The following is a 15,711-nucleotide window of genomic DNA, read 5'->3' as shown; positions in this document are numbered from 1 at the left end:
ACGAAGCTGGAATGGATGGACTCAAAACTCAGGTAGTGTGTGTGCATGTGTGTGCGTGTGTGCGTGTGTGCGTGTGTGCGTGTGTGTGTGTGTGTGTGTGTGTGTGTGTGTGTGTGTGAGTGTGTGTGTGGGTGTGTTTGTATAAAATGCCCCAGTTAAATATACCTGGTGGCTAGAGAGAAACTCAGGAAATATACCTGGTGGCTAAAGAAAAGAACTCAGACTCAAACCCTGTACCTTGGATGCAGGTAGCATGAGCCTGAATTTCTTACCCACCACCACTTGTGAAAATTATTCTGGTTTTTGTCTCATATTTTTGTTCTGTTCAGTTCCTCACAAAATTTGTGGTTTTCTGGATTTTGAATTCACTAAATAAAGATAGACATTTGAATTTCAGACTTCATGTTCTTCAGAAAGTACATGGTAACACAAAACCTTTTATTCTAGCAATTTTCTAAGTTTATAAGATCAATATTTGAAATTTGTCCCTATTTTTGGGGCTGTATTCCCCCATTATTGGCTCTGTCCAGGTTTTTTGTGCTAAGAGGTTAAGAGCTATGGTGAGAACTGAATTGACTGAATATGTTTGGGGGCTGTATTCTCCCATTAATGGCTTTGTCCAGGTGTTTTGTGCTAAGAGGTTGAGAGCTATGGTGAGAACTGAATTCACTAAATGACAGCCATTTAAGTTTCACTCTTCCTATCTTTCAAGAAACAGATGATGTGACATTGTAGTATGTTGCTCGGACTATAGTGCATAGGGTCCTGGGTCCAAGACTTGGCAGTTAAATGCATGCCGGTAACACAGCATTTTATTCTAGCAACTTTCCAAGATTATACAAACAGTGTTTAAAATGTGTCCTTGGATTTTGGGCTTTTGTCCCCCCAATACATTTTTGGCGTTTTCAAGATTTCTTGTGCTGCAAAGTTGAAAGTTACAGTTGAGTGTTGAGTGGATTCTACAAGGAGCTGTGAGCTTCAGGGGAAGAGACGTTTAGACACAATTCCAGCACTGCACCAGCAATTTTATTTCAAAAGTGATCTGGTACCTCGGCAATTCGCCTTTTTTTTTTTGCTGTTTTTGGTGTTTTTTTGGAAGAGATGTTTAGTGCTGCTTATGGTGAGGCCATTTGTGTTCTTAATAGCATAACAGGTAGTGTACTTGCATTTGATGCAGAAGGCAGTGGGTTCTACTCCCACAGTATGTAGGTGCATTGCTGATACTATACTGTGCTGTACTTTTAAAGGGCTGGCTGCTGCAGTCCTGAGAATGTCCTCTTTGGTGGAGATACCTAGTAACTATGAACCTGTTATCAGTTTGCCATCCAGTCCCTATTGCAATATTACTAGCTTATAATTTTTTTAATGCAGCATAGGTAATTTAGTCCTCAAGGGCAGCAGTCACTTTATTTGTAGATGAAACAATGAGATATAAAGTTGTTTTCTAGCAGCAAACTCTTCATTAGTTACAGATCTCATTAATGTGGAATTATTTAGATGACTTTTACTTCTGCAGATATTGTGCATATTTACTGATACTGGTGGATTGTAGAAGTTTGAGTATACTTTTATGATGGAACTATTCTAAACTGGGCAGTTTTGTCAATATCGGTGCATGTATTTTGTTTCACTGTTTACTGGAAAAATGTTCAATACAATAAATTTAAAATGCCCTTTCAAAACTGTACTTTAGTATACAATATAATTTAATACAATCATGAAGCTGTATCAAAGAACACATGTATGTTTTGTGTGCAAGGGGCCTATGATTTGAAAACAGCCCAAAGTTAATCTTTATCTGCCACAGGCAAGATGTATTTTCTTTGAATGTGGGTTTCAATGCTGTTTCAATGAATGTGAGTTTCAAGGGAAGAGAAGTTTTAATGCTATCTATTTTCATTGTGAGACTGCGTTACTTTGTTTAGCAGATGTCTATTAATGTTTGTTATGTAAAATGTAAAATAAAACTTTTGAATTAAATCCAAATCATCGTAGAAGTAAAGCATTATGCATATTACAGCGTTTATAGTAAATGGGACAAAATAGCCAAGTAATGGGACATTGGAATGGCTGCGTGGTAGGCCACATTCAACCATGATTTTGTGAGGGGGAAGGGCGGCAAACTCAAAGAGAGCCCCGGTTGAACTGTACCTCTCAGCTGTACAGATTTTTGCAGAATGAATGAATACATTTTTGCTTCTTATTTTTTGTTTGTTCCTCATAAAATGTGTAGCTTTCTGGCAAATCATTTAGAAATGATGTCACTAAATAATGACTGACATTGAGTTTCAGACTTCATACCCTTCAGAAAAATGCATGCTTAAGCAAGGTCTGTTATTCTATCAACTGTCTAGGTTTATACAAGATCAATTTTTAGTACTGTTTGTATGTTCCCCCAATATATTTGGCCTTGTTCAGATTTTCTGCATTAAGAGGTTGAGAGCACAGGCAAAAAATGGCTTTATAGAATTAGATATATCCAAGTCTCTTAGTTGTTCCTGATTTTAGCTCAAAGGTTTGCTCTCCCCCTAATAATCCGTCCACAAAATGTCAGTTTTGGAAGAAAACATGGAATGTTTACAATTAATAAATAATTCTAATGATCAGAGTTATAGATTACTTTTATTTCAGAAATGCACGTAGATTCTCTTATTTTGTCAGCTGCTCAACTTAACAGTACTAATATTAAAAAAGTGTTCCTTCTTTGACAGGTTCACAGCTGTATTGTGCGGCTATTTTATATTTTTGCATCACATTTCTGGTTTGTTTTTCATAAAATTGTGTTTTTTTGGAAAATTAGTAGCAAATCATTAAAAACTGAAGTTAGAAAATTACAAACATTTCAGTTTCAGATTTCATACCATTTAGAAAATTCATATTAATGCAAGACCAACTATTCTATTATCTTTCTAAGTTTATAAGAGCAATATTTAAAAATGTCCTTATTTGTGGGCCTTTGTCCCACTTCTGTTTATGGCTTTGTTCAGATTTCTTGCTCTGAGGTTATGAGGTAAGACAAATGTGTCAGGGCCATCACCGTCAGCCAGAGACATTTCAAATTGTGACATACTTGTTGCACCCCACTCTCCCATGCAGTGACTCTGGATGTGCCCAAGCAATGCAAGGAGCAGTTATGCAGTGTAAGTGTAAGTGTGCAGAGTATTCCCCCATCCAAGGTAGGCACAAGTACTATAGCGGCTTTTCATCTGTCCTTGATTTTGCAGAATGTTCAGGTTTTCTGTCATATTTTTATACTGTAGATTTATGCTTCTTATTATTCAGAAAATGCATGTTGTTGCAGTGTCTTTTGCTCTGTGTTTAAGTAGCAATGCTTTAATGACCATCAGGTAAGCTTGGCTGAGATTGTAAGATGCAAGTAAGCTTTAATAAGCATACTGTTAAAGAATTACCAACGCTGACAGCCTTTTTGTTGTTGCCATGCAGATAATATTTACCTAACTAGTTAACGTATAAGTCTTAGGTATTGAAATGCATATGACAATAATGTAATAAAGGACAAGATTACAGTATTTTCAGAAGCTCATTTCATTTGTTGGAGGCAGTCATCTTTGCAGGCTTTACCCGTAAGCTAAACAGAATGCCAATCTATTGTGTGGTCCATAACCTGTGCAGTAATCCTTTAAGCAATTTATCTTGAGCTTGTTTCTTCTTTGCTGTTCATTTTTACTTTTATCATGTTTTCTCCATGAAACAAGTAGATAGTTGTTGTTAGGTAGCAGGTCTTTTTTTGGATAAGAAACATTTTTACAAATGGGGGTATCACAGAGATTGCTACTTTCAGCATGTTACCTGATACGTTTTATAAAGTTGAATATAAATTATAATTAGAACTGCAGTGCAAGGAGAAGTGGTTTAAGTTGAGTGCTGCTTGTTTTTATACTTGATTTTGACTGGCATTCCAGAAATGTATTTAAAAAGTAAATATTTTTTTCATGCCTCACAAACTTTTTGTTTCCATCTAGATATTAAGTAAGCTGTCATGTAGCCAATGCATTGGAATATTTTTTTCTTCTACACTTCATTTTATCTTGACTGGACTCTCATAATGATGGTTTGGCACCCAGGGCAGCATATTTAATTAAAGTCTCAGTTTTTGTGGTTTTGAGCATAGCCACATTCCTTTCTATCTGGCCACACCCCTTACCATTGTCCTCACACATTCAGCTGTCTCCTGCAGCCCCCTTTGATTTGAAGTCACCAGCCACCACTGTCTACATCCAAGATTATATTCTTATTTTTAGTATCCCAGCTAAGAACAACTACTAGTCTATGGTTTGAAGTAATGACCTGTATAATAAGTTATTGAAGATAATCAAAACAGTTTAATGCAGGGAGGCCACAGCTCTTGGAAAAATACCTGACAAGTTCTTGTCTGCAAAAAGAGTGGATATGGTACTATTGGTAGGTACAAACTTTCTGCAATGCCACAGAATCCTCAAGAATATCCTTACCTGATTTTGGGTAATAGGATAGGATATGCCTATACATCTCCTGTCTTGGTAGGCTAAGACTGAATTTCACCATCACTGGCTTAATGATTAAGTTGAGATACTTCTGATAAACATACTAATGCTTGTCTTACTAATTAACTCTGTCCTTTCAGTGTGCAGCATACCCTCCAAATGCTTGAATTTATTCTTGCCATGACTTACTACAGATAGGGACATGATGCAGATATTCTTTAGGTTCCTAGGTTCATAGGCAAGTACTAGGCTAGCTGCCCTTATTGGCTATTTTAAGCCAAGCAAATTTCCCTTGGTAAGAATCAAACTCTGTGCCTCTTGTGTGTGAGGTAAATACCTTAACCATTATGCCAACCACCCCAGGCGTATATAAGCTCCATGGTGCATGTGATACGTATGTAGCACTATAGTACATACAGCTAGATAGATAGGGGTTTTAATCTCAATACTGCTAACTGTGCATGTGTGTGTGTGTGTGTGTGTGTGTGTGTGTGTGTGTGTGTGTGTGTGTGTGTGTGTGTGTGTGTGTGTGTGTGTGTGTGTGTAAGTATATTCCCTTGTGGCTTTGTGCAATTCCTGCCTATGTGTGTGTAATGCCAATACTTTTGAACTCAGGCATGAATTGCAGCTCCATTAGGCACCCTATTCAACTAAAGCCTGAGTACCAGCTTTGTCCCCGCTGAGAGGAGGACAGTCACTGTCATCCCTTTACACAAAGGTGGAGCATCCACCAATCCAGGAAATTATAGACCCATCAGCTTAACTAGCCTGATCTGCAAGGCCATGGAATGGATTATCATGGACCTCATTAACATAGATATTGACAACCTCCAAACAACCCCACACAGTTTGGCTTTGTCAAGGGAAGGCCATGTCTGTTAAATCTGCTAGATTTTTTTGAGACAGTCACCAAAGCCATGGACGAGGGGAAGACGGTGCACACCACCTACCTTGACCTGGCCAAAGCCTTTGACACTATTCCCCACTCAGGCATACTAGATAAACTCTCTCAACTAGGCATCAATCCATATGTTACCAGATGTATGGCAAACTGGCTCACTGATAGAACCCACCTAATCAAAGTAGTGGTAGCCACCTCATGCAGTAGACCCGTAACGAGTGGCGTACCCCAGGGATTGGTCTTGGGGCCTCTGTTATTAGGGATATACTTCTCTGAGGTGCCGGCCAAAACCAGTGGGCTATGGCTGACCAAGTTTGCAGATGACTGCAAGCTGGGTGCAGTCATCAATTCCCCAAGTAATGTGGATGTCCTCCAAGAGGGTCTTACCCAAACAAATTACTGGTGCCAGAAACATGGCCTCAAGCTAAATGCCAAAAAATGCATCATCATCCCCTTTGGGGAGAGTGACATCCCCACATATTATCACATTAATAACAACATCCTAAGTACACAATCAGTAGTGAGGGATTTGGGTACCCAAGTTGATAGCAACCTGACTTTTGACCACCACGTTGCTTCCACGGAAAGCTTTCCACATGGCCCACCTCATAAGTAAGGGTATCTCATTCATGGACAAAGAGATCATAAAATCCCTGTATTCTTCCCTTATAAGGCCAATTATTGAGGACAATGCCTCCTTTGGCATGTAGCTTGCAAAGCGCATGCAGCAGTTGGAGAGACTACAGTGGTTCCTTACAAGGAGAATACAAGCCCTCAAATATCTACCCTACACAGACAGCTGAAAAAGCCCTGTCCCTCTACTCAGTTTTATACAGACTCCTCAGACGTGACCTCAGTCTGGCATACAAAGCAATCTCAGATCCCGCCTTGATGGGACTACTGCATATCCACAAGTCAAGCTCCACTCGAACAACCCGTACCTGCAACCTCAATCTAGTCTGTGCTATCAATATGACTTGTTGGCTGGACAAATTTGTGTCACAGAGACACCCCCATATGTGCAATAGACTCCCTCTCTAAGTCAAGCAGAGTGCCTCATTATCCCTTTTTATGTGCAACCTGGATAACTGGATGGGAAACAGGGAATATACTTCTGGGATTCCACCTGTGTCCCTGCTGGATGGGGGCTTTGGGTGTTGACTTGTCTAAACATGGGCTAAACTCTTGGATAAGCTTATAAGGGCCTCAGGGCCAATAGCCTAGTCACCTCCTATGATTCTATGATTCTATTAAGATCATTGCCTCTTGCTCTGACTATGATGTGCTCTATCAACCTCTATAAAGTTGCTCTGCCATTTTTAACCAGAAAGGGATTTTGGTGTGGATTCTTCTTCTCAAATAGCATTTTGGTATATCTATATAAACCCACATCGAGTCAGAAAAGATGATGTCTCCACTGCTGTCCACATCAAGTCTACCAGCTAGTTATTTCAAAACAGGGCAGAAATAGTCAGATATTTATCCTCACCAAACTGCTCCAGAGCATCATCTCTTCTGGCCAGGAGGTAGCATCTGGCCCAGTGTGAATGTTCAATTATCTATAGCCTACACAGATTATGGTGCTTCCATCCTTTTTCAGCAGCAGTAATACCAGTAAGGCTTAGGAACTCCTGGAGTATCCCCAATTCTATCATCTGCTGTAGCTGCGTTTACAATAGTTTGCTTGACCTGCTAACTCTTCCTGTTAGGAGCATGTTGGATTGGCCATTGGGCATTTTGCCAGTCAATTAGTCCAATGGCATCACATTGAACACTTCCTGTATTCTTATAGTACAGCCTGGATTTCCAGAACAAGGGTATGGTGCAATTGCTGTGACTACCATACCTCATCCACTGAAGGTTCGTGAAAAACATCAACACCCCCCATCATACCTCTCAACTGTACAGATTTTCACAGAATGTCCAGATTTTTCCCTATATTTTTGGTCTGTTTTTTCATAAAATTTTGATTTTCTGGCAAATTAGTGGCAAATCATTCAGGACTGAAGTAAGAAAACAATGACAGCCATTTGAGTTTCAGGCTCCATACCCTTCAGAAAATTCATGTTAATGCAAAACCTGTTATTCTATCAATGTTCTAAGTTTGTAGAAGCAATATTTAAGAACTGACCCTATTTTTAGGTCTTTATCCCACATTTATTGATGGCTTTGTCCAGATTTCTTGTTCTAAGAGGTTGAGAGGTATGCTTCCCATTCCCTCTGCAGCCCGCATCAGATAATGAATACCAATATTCATTGTAGAGATTGTTTGTTAACATAACAGAGTGTGTGTTTCTGCCTCCATCCTGACAAGTTTTCCACATAATTAACACTGCTTACCTTCCTCACAGCAATGAAAGGACCCTTCCATGGTACTTGCACCAACTTATTTTGTTGGGCAGTAATAATTCGTATTTATTTTTATGACTGTATATTGTTGTTCTATCATTGTACTATCATTCTAAATGTTTTTCATTATTTTGTACTTTTGTGAGGTGCTCTTGTGCCATTCCTGTGAGCTTCTTGAGCTTAGACTTGAAACTCAACACATACTTCACATTAGGTTCCATTCCTTTCATAATTGAGCTAAAGTAAGCCTCTGTGCCCCCTCACATTTTAGCCTTAAAGTATCTCAAATGGTGAAAAGTTTGATAATTCTTGGGACACCCTCACTGCTTCCATACAGAAGATGGGGCAGGGATGTATTCCACTCCTGCTTAAACTCATCTGTGAATATTCTCTTCTTGGACTTAAGAGTAGAAGTAAACTGCCCAATCATGCCATGTGCTTGTAGACAGAAGGGTGAGTTTTTATTTTTACCCTGGAGCAATTCCATAAACAGGGCAGCTAATCTGACTATGAGTTAGCCTCTGTCTGGCAATATTTCTTAAGGCTAGTGAAAAAACCGAGGAATAAGGAATTAAGGAATATACCCTGCTAAACATGCCTAACAGTGTGTTTGTCGTGTTTTTTTCCTCAGCTGAGGAACAGTCCACTTCCTAGTAGTACTTGATAACATGGTCAACCACTACCAACAGACCTTTGGAACTACCAGTTGCCATGTCACTTCTCCCTACTTCCTCTTCTACAAAACTCCATTTTCAGTTCAATACCTCCTTGTCCCAGTATACCAACACCCTTATCCATAATGATCTAGAACGTCTTTGTCTGCCTTCCACAGGTTTAGTAAGATGGGATCTAATAGCTGCGCCTGATTCCTCTTTCTGATTGCAACCCATTCCAATTAATCTTCCAAGGATAGTCCAGCAACGTTTGACATCAGTGAGTCACACTTAGGCCTACTATTACCAACCATTTCTTTCCTTGAAATAGTTCCTTTCAAAGTATGTTCATTACCTTTAGACAGCAGTGACTCAGATTCAGGCTTTCTAGTACCTGCTCTGTTGAATGTAGCCACATTACTTAGAATCTGTTGAATTTCTGAGGACTGACTAGGTCTCCCCTCCTCATTTCCAAATGCAAGTGTCTCCTTGCCTCCTCACCTCCTTGCATGACTTTATGTCATTACATGTCACAATCATTTCCAATTACACTGTCTGCTGTAACATATTACTTTGTGCTTGTCTCTTTGGCTCACTTCGCAGTCCAAGTGATCTCAGTCCAATGGAATCTGAAGCCTTTTTTTCCACTTTGCCTTAAGTGAAGTGGACTGCCTGGACAAAAGATGCTTCTTTTTAACAACTTAAGAATAATTACATCTTATCCAGTACCCCATCAGCAATGGACTTGTTTCCATTTACCACAATATGGTGGTATTTTGCATGATATCCCAGAGCCGTTGCAGTTTCAAGACACCAGACAACTACTGTGGTGCTACCTTTGTTTGTTCTCTATCTCTCTCTCTCTCTCGCTTTCTCATGGCTTTCATTCCTTCTTTTCTCTGTAGACATTTGGAGACTATTTGTTACACTTATTTACTGTGGAAAAGTCTAACCCCAAGACTCTGGCATATACTAGGCTTCTCCTTTGACTTTGGAACGTGTGGTGACGTTTTATTTGGCCTCCTGAATTCCCTTGCACAAGCAGGGACAAAAGATGGAGGAGTGTCAATCTGTATTAGCAGCAAATTTAACTGTTTGTTCATTAAACAGTATGATGCCCTGGAACTTATCCACATGCAAATTCCCACCCCATATCTTAGCAACCTATAGCTCTCACTCTGTGTCTCTAGAATCCTGTAGCCCATACTTAGACCTACTAAAGACACTCACCATTAAACAAATACAATATTCACTGGAGACTTTAACCACCTCTCTATAGACTGGAAAACATACACTGACTCATACTTGCAGGCACAATGATTCCTGGAATTTATTAACACAAAAGCCCTTGACAAGATAGTGTGCACACCCACCAAAAGTTCACACATACTGGATCTGGTACTCACCAATATGGGAGAGTGTTGCGCCACTACTGTGTTATATCCTCACAGGTGAGGTCAGACCACAAAGCTGACTCATTTGAAATAAAAATCAAGTTGTAACCCCAGCAAACCCTGTAACAGTTAGGAACTATTCTAAATAGAACTACAGCCTATTAATTGATAGTTTTTCAAAATTCAGACCCCCTTCCAACCACAAGTTCACAGCAACCTATGCAGAATAGTTCACAGAGACCATGTACAAACATGTAAATGGCTGTATAGAGGTTGCTGTACCTATTAGAAGTGTGACTAAAACAAACTCTAAAAACAAAGCTGTACTGTTGGAATCCTAACCTTAATAGAATGTAAAACACAAGAAAAAACCCATGACTAAAATCAGGAAAAGCAGCTCCCATAATGATAGGAACTCTCTAATTAAACTAAACATGAAATTAATGGCAGCACACACTAGTGTGCCAAACTGGTGGTTAGTTGTGTTACTTTCAATGGGTAAAGCAATATAGCAAATTTGCTGGATGAGAATTTCAGCTCAAACTTCACCACCCACTCCCCGAGCCTCCCCTATGAAATACCTACTAGCATAACCCCCCCCCCCCGACCAATAGCAGGGAGCAGGTCATGGAGGAGCTTGCTAAGGCTAAAAACACAGCCTCAGTGTGCCCCAACAATATCCCAGGAACATGACCTATCTGGACAGCTTGAGTCACTTTTCAACTACAGTCTCAAAACAGGCTTTATATCCCAAGAGTGGATGACTACAGTGGTTATTCCACTTTGCAAGGGTGTACCATCAAATTACCCCAGAGACTACTACCTATTATTTTGACTAGGCTAATATACAAAACCATTGAATGAAATGTTCAGCAAAGACATAGACAAACTTCAAACACTGAAAATAACCCAGTTTGCCTTTGACACGGGAAGGCCATGCCTACTAAACTTGTTGGACTTCTTTGAGAAAGTCAACAAGACAATAGAGGGGAAACTGGTGCATCCAACCTACTTGGACCTGGCTAAGGTGTTCAGTACAATACCCCACTCAGGTATAGTTGACAAACTCACTTAACTGGCCATAATCTCCTACATAACTTGCTGGATTTCCAGCTGACTCAGACAGCACCCAGGAAGTCAAGATTAAGGAGACCACCTCCAATAAGAGATTGTTCATCCATGAGTTACCACAGGGTTATGTGCTGGGGCAGCTCTCATTTGGCATCTACCTTTCAGAGGTAAGGGCTAATGTCAAGGTTCTTTGGCTGAAAAAGTTCACAGATGACTGCAAATTAGGAGCTATAAGATTCCCCATGACACAAACATCTTACAAGATGGTCTAACATAGACAAATGACTGCTGCCAAAGTCATGGATTATGTCTCAATGCCAAGAAGTGCATTATAGTACCTTTTGAGAAAACTGCCACCCAAGCTAATTACTTCAACAATGAGACACCCCTAGGACTTGATCCGGTAGTCTGAATATAGATATAGATATATATATATATATATATATATATATATATATATATATATATACACACACATATATATGGGTCTACTTGAAATAACTGAAAAACCACAACAACAAAACTCAAATAACCGAGACCAGAATCACAAAACCCCATAACACTGAAAATCGCAAAACTGTAAACCTCATACATACACACAAACAGACACACAACTGCGCCAAACTACCAAACACACCAACCTACACTACTGATAGGTAGGGGGGCAAGCCCCACTGTGGGCCCACACCCCCCCACTTTAATATTCTAACTCCAAGATCGCACAAACAGACACACAAGGCAAACTCACACCCACACATTACAGTCTGTCACACACACAAACCAAAGTCACAACACACACTTACGCACAGCAATACCCCTCAAAACTACACTTACACATACATACTTACCTACTGCAGAACACCAAAAGTGCTAAATCAAACTCCCATAATGTCGGGATTTTGAATTTTGCACTTTTCGGTGTTCTGCAGTCTCGTGATTCTGGTGTCGATCTTCTGGGTTTTGGTGTTGTGGTCTTTCGGTTATTTCAAGTAGACCCAGATATATATATATATATATATATATATATATATATATATATATATATATGTATATATATATATATATATATATATATATATATATATATATATATATATATGTATGTATATATATATATATATATATACTCACACACAAAGGAACATATGTAGACAGTAATCAAGCCTTTGATCAATATGTGGCCAAGGTAGTAAGAAAATCTTTCTACGTCACCCAACTTATAAGTAAGAGCATGAAATCCAGGACCAAGGAAGACACAGTGCCACTTTATTCTACCCGTAATAGGCTTATCATTTAGTATCATGACCCTTCAGTGTGTACATGACCAGACATATGCAACAGTTGAAATGCCCACAGTATTGTGAGTACAAATGGATACTGTGACTGAATGCATTAACTGATCCAGACTTAAATGAGTCTTGCTCTTTCAAACCATTATTAAGGCTACGTGGATTACATCACTGAATGTGTGATTGGTTAATTGTTGGTTATTTAAATATTTCTGTGATTGGGAAATATTTTATATTTGAAGTGTTTTGTAAATAAAAGCTTGTCTCATGTTCTCATTAAATTTATAGCCATGTACTTTCTGTTTATTTTATTATTCTGGAAACAAGTTATAGACTAACTGCTACTTTTCAAATATACAACTGTCTGTCTCTGTATTTCCTGTTTACTTATTTATTTTATTTTTATTAAAAGAGGGGAGAGAAGCTGGTAGTTCTTGATAAAGTCTCAACCAATGATTTCAGAGTATCTTCAATTTCTACAGTTTTTTGCATCTCTGTTAAGAAAAGAAATGCAAATGCCTACATATTTTGTACATTTTACAAATAGTAAAGGAACAATAGCCACAGACTTGACAGAGATTAAAGGACAAAAAACTACATTTAACTCATTTTAATATATCTTTTCTATATGTTTTACTAAACTACAGCTGTAGGCTTCATTCATTCTGTTATGGGCACATTAATAAAGACCGTAGAATGGATCTGCTACAAGTGCCCTCATGCTACTAACTGGAGACACACTTGATCATCGCCACTTTTTCTAACTGCTTGATCCTAATAAATTATCTATCTCCCAAACCACCCAATCCTGCATAGCTATACCAGAACCCTAATTTTTATCCTAAAAACTCCCACCCACTCCCCAACCCTAACCATAAGACTACCATTGCTAACCTAAGTCCCCAATCACTCCGTAAATCTAAAAGTAAATCTCCACTCCACTTCCCTATAATGTAATGTCCCTGTTTACTCCCTGACACAAAAACAGCACTTCCACTACCTAACCCTAAGCTGCATCCTATTCCCTAACCTAAAATCCCCTTCGTGCTCCCTAAACCTAAAGTCCTTGATTACCTAAAAATTCCCTTGTTTCCTAACCCTAAACACCCATGCTGATCTCTAAATCTAAACTTCTTCTCCTAATCATCATCTAATTCCCCAGCCTGCACTCCCGTCCCATGGCCAATGTACTAACCTTGTTAATTCGAATACTGCTTTTGGGTGAATGCTCCTCACTCAGACACAGTATTTGAGTTCACACAGGAGTAGATGGCCATGAGAGCTGCATGTCGCTTGTGTCCCTGGCTGCAAGGCACTTAGATTTGAACACCTGGGGCTCATGCGGCTTTGCTAAATTCCATCAACATCTGAGACATTTTTTGAATGTGATAAGCAGAGTCTTCAAATTAAGTCAACGCAAGGAACATTTCACTTTTTTCAAGGTAGTGCAACCTTAGAGATGATTACATGAAGTAAGAAGTTGGAGTGGTGAAGCATTCTTCATTGAGGTATGGGAGCTTTGCATCCTCCTGTAAATATAGAATTTGACATTCACTTTGATTTTGTTTATTCCAGTTTGAATAGCACTCATAGTCTTCATTTTTAACAATCATGCCATCTCAGAGCACAAATCTTTTAGCAGTGGGTTTTATCTAGACCACAATCTATTCTTCTGTAGTTACATATTTTCTACTTCTGGCTCATCTGCTTGAACTAGAAATCACAGTACAATTCATTTTAGTTCTCTGTCAGTATTATACTTTTTTTTTTATTTCAGCTAACATTTGAATTAATTTATGGCTAATGTATTCATGTGGAATGATTGGATTATTATATGTTTAGTATACAGTCAGTTAGACAAACATATTATCACTATTTTATCAGAAAATTTATAAATTTGTAATCTTTACAAGTACTTAATTTTAAATTTTAAGCTGAATTTTGCAGTTACAAGAGAAAAGCTACATTACTGTACTTTGCTATTAAAGAGGCTATTTTGTTTAAACTATCTTCTTTCTAAGATATCTGTGATCACTTTTATTTTACTTATTTGCAGTGCTTTGTTTATCTGTGGCTCTTGGCAGAAAATAAGCCCACCTACCAGATTGTCAACAAGTAAATAAAATCTCAACTAATTGATGTGTAATTTACAGGAATGTATCTTTGTGTGAGATGTGCATTCTTTTCACATTGAAAAGAGAACATATAAACAATGGCTTAAGATACAGATGGTACCAGTTAAGAAAAAATAAGTAAATACATTTCAGAATTTCAAAAGTGCATGCGTCCGACACCATAAAAAGAACCATTTGGCATGAAATTCCATAGAAGCTGTATAATGGCTCCAAAATTTTATTTGTTTAATATTTTGGTTTAAAAAATCTGAGCTCAAACATAATTATTATGATTTTATTGTATTAATGTGAAATGCTTGACAAATATTTTTTTTTCCTACAAAGACAGGGGTTCCAGTCACCTACACTATAAGGAAAGGGTAAATAATTTTCTCAGTCTACCAGTTTGTTTGCCTTTTTTTAAAGATATTTGCACTGGCAGTGGTTTCAGGATCTCAGTATATGGTCCTTTTTTCAGCAGTGTAAAGAAGGGGAAATCATATCACTTTGCTAATCATATAAGTTGATCTGGTCAATGTAGAATCTGTTTAAAACCTGCTGATAAATTACCACATTGATTATAAACTAAAGAAACGTGTATACTGTAGCCATAATGAGCATGATACTTGCCATCTAGCCTGTGAACAAAAAACATGCTTATTGTTTTAGGAGTAAACATCACATAAAGTACCCTATATCTTGAGTAATTTGTCGATAATAACTTGTAATGTAAGAAAAGAAACCAGCAATAGGTAAAGAGAGTGTATATCCAGAGAGAGACTTGTGCTTATGTATGCAGTCACATGAAATTATTTGGTGAAGAACAGTCCATCTGTAACTGCTGAGTGGCTATGTGATGGTATCAAGAGCAGGAGCTTCACAGATAGAGGAAGGAAACAGCTGGTAGTATACATGACAGGGGAAGGAAACAGCTGGTAGTATACATGACAGGGGAAGGAAACAGCTGGTAGTATACATGACAGGGGAAGGAAACAGCTGGTAGTATACATGACAGGGGAAGGAAACAGTTGGTAGTATACATGACAGGAGAAGGAAACAGTTGGTAGTATACATGACAGGGGAAGGAAACAATTGGTAGTATACATGACAGGGGAAGGAAACAGTTGGTAGTATACATGACAGGGGAAGGAAACAGTTGGTAGTATACATGACAGGGGAAGGAAACAGCTGGTAGTATACATGACAGGGGAAGGAAACAGTTGGTAGTATACATGACAGGGGAAGGAAACAGTTGGTAGTATACATGACAGGGGAAGGAAACAGTTGGTAGTATACATGACAGGGGAAGGAAACAGCTGGTAGTATACATGACAGGGGAAGGAAACAGTTGGTAGTATACATGACAGGGGAAGGAAACAGTTGGTAGTATACATGACAGGGGAAAGAAACAGTTGGTAGTATACATGACAGGGGAAGGAAACAGTTGGTAGTATAC

The 15,711-nt window shown here is 38.6% G+C and overlaps 1 protein-coding gene across 1 annotated transcript in view; it reads right to left on the bottom strand.

Moving 5' to 3' along the window:
- The window catches only part of LOC122800480 (amiloride-sensitive sodium channel subunit gamma-like), a 313,290-nt gene that overhangs the window by 31,583 nt on the left and 265,996 nt on the right, over positions 1–15,711 (bottom strand). The window lies entirely within an intron of this gene.

The sequence above is a fragment of the Protopterus annectens genome, chromosome 4.part0 (genome assembly GCF_019279795.1).
Source record: "Protopterus annectens isolate FY-2018-M chromosome 4.part0, PAN1.0, whole genome shotgun sequence".
In the NCBI taxonomy this organism is placed as follows: domain Eukaryota; kingdom Metazoa; phylum Chordata; order Ceratodontiformes; family Protopteridae; genus Protopterus; species Protopterus annectens.
Note: the sequence above shows the minus strand (reverse complement) of the source record. Positions and strands in the feature narration are given on the sequence as shown.